Here is a 1,162-nt window from a genome sequence, read left to right on the forward strand (position 1 = left end):
AGTGCCTATTTGTGAGTGTGACAATACGATCTTTGGTTCCGCCCTTACTCCTGGGGTTGGAAAGAAACTTATTGGAATCCAGCCCTTACCCTGGTGGAATTTGGACTGAATTTGGCTCATAATATTCACTTATTTATGTAATGACAATAATTAATACTTTTGTATTTAAAAAATGAAGCATTCAAAGTTAACTACAGTACTTCCTATTTCCAGTGACCAGATGGATGCATTATCCACTAAGATACCACTGCTGTTTGGAATGAGTCTTCTCATTCCTTTAATCATCACTTTCTTTTCTGGTTGCTTAGAAGAATGATGTACCTTAATTCTCCCAATAGAAGATTTAAAATAAAACTATATGCTTTTCAGGCTTCTCTTGTTTTTCCCCAGACTGGTATAGATCTAATTCTGTATTTAGCCTTAAAAATTTCCATTGAGATTAATCTGTCTTTTAATCATACCTTTTTAATTTTATTTCAACCCTACCTTAGGCAGAAATCTGTAACTAATGCAGATAACTTTTAAAGTTCCATTTATACAGGTTATTCCACCTTGGAATAAAAAGCTTTGCTGATGCTCTTCTTTTCAAGTGAAATCATAGGAATAATATTAAACTAAAGGAAAAACCCAAGGAAGGGGGCAATCCTGACCTCACCCTGATATTTTGGAAATGCAGCCCCTGGTTGGGCATCATTCTCCTCTTGCCTACCCAATCTCCATTGGAAGTAAACTCTGTTAACTCACACCACTCTATTGACTTGCACCACTTTTACACTGGTCAAGCTTTTTTGACTTTATAGGAGTTACTTCTCATTTTGACTGGTTTAATTGAGCAGAATCAGGCCTCCTGAATTTAAGTAACATTTTAACATAAAAGTGGTGATGAAAATCAACTGGGAGAAATTTAAAGTTCAGACTAACATTCAGTTGGTACAAGTCGCTTAAGTATTGGAGCATATATGGTAGATAATAGGGCTCTCAAGTGATTAAAAAAATTAATCACGATTAATCATGCAATAAAAAAATTAATCGTGATTAATCGTGTGATTAATTACACTGTTAAACAATAACAGAATACAATTTATTTAAATGTTTTTGGATGTTTTCTTCATTGCCAAATATATGGATTTCAATTACAACACAGAATACAAAGTGTACAGTG

Source organism: Chelonia mydas, chromosome 2 (genome assembly GCF_015237465.2).
Source record: "Chelonia mydas isolate rCheMyd1 chromosome 2, rCheMyd1.pri.v2, whole genome shotgun sequence".
Lineage (NCBI taxonomy): Eukaryota > Metazoa > Chordata > Testudines > Cheloniidae > Chelonia > Chelonia mydas.